This window comes from Orycteropus afer, unplaced genomic scaffold (genome assembly GCF_000298275.1).
Source record: "Orycteropus afer afer isolate SDZICR_OR568_19922 unplaced genomic scaffold, OryAfe1.0 scaffold00405, whole genome shotgun sequence".
In the NCBI taxonomy this organism is placed as follows: domain Eukaryota; kingdom Metazoa; phylum Chordata; class Mammalia; order Tubulidentata; family Orycteropodidae; genus Orycteropus; species Orycteropus afer.
In genome coordinates, this window is record NW_006921992.1 from 1,557,567 (window position 1) to 1,558,534 (window position 968).

Genomic DNA, 968 nt, shown 5'->3' on the forward strand with positions numbered 1-968 from the left:
TTTGCGGCAGATTTGTCCAGTGCAACACGTTGTCTGATTTCTTGATTGCTGCTTCCATGGACATTGATTATGGATCCAAATAAAATGAAGCCCTGGACAACTTCGATCTTTTCTCCATTTATCATCATGTTGCTTCTTGGTCCAGTTGTGAGGATTTTTGTTTCCTTGATGTTGAGGTGTAACCCATACTGAAGTCTTGGTAAGTAGTAAATGTGGCATGCTGTAGCTGCTCAAAAAAATATTGGTTACATTTATACATATTTTTTTAAAGTCACTTAAAAGGTGTTAAACTTGTATCTTATTCTCCAGACTTGCTGGAGTTAAAAAGACTCTCTTAACAATGTGGAACAAAACTCAAAATTATTTAAAAAAAAAAAAAAAAAGACCAGGCTTACTGGTTTGACAGAGCTGGTGAGACCCCTGAGACTATGGCCCCTAGCTAGTTACCCTTCAGGTGTAGAATTTAACTCACTTCTGTGGCTTCCAGCCAAACAATAGACGGGCATGTAGGGTGAACGTTTATATCAGGTAGGTACACTCCCTAGAATAATGGATCAATCATGGCGGATCAGAAGGGCAGTATTTGCACAGGGAGCTAGCTCAGAGGGATGCATAGGAAAGGACATAGGGAAGAGGGAACTGCAGGGAGGAGGTGGGAGGAGAGCTGTTACATGGTGGGGAATTGCAGTCAAAGTCATGAAACAATGTGTATGAAATGCTGTATGGAAAATGAATTTGCTCTGTAAACTTTCACCCAAATTACAATAATTTTTTTTTAAGACTCTTTTAAAAAGAGTTAAAGAGTCTTGGACACTTCCACTTCTGAGAAGGGAAGCCTGTTTGAAATCTCTCTCCTGGTAGGCATATTTCTGCAGAACTTAATTTTGTTTTGCCTGCTAGCTCAGAAGTTTTAGCTCGGACATTAAACAAACCCTTTTTGAGCAGATAAATTTAAATGTTTGGGTGTT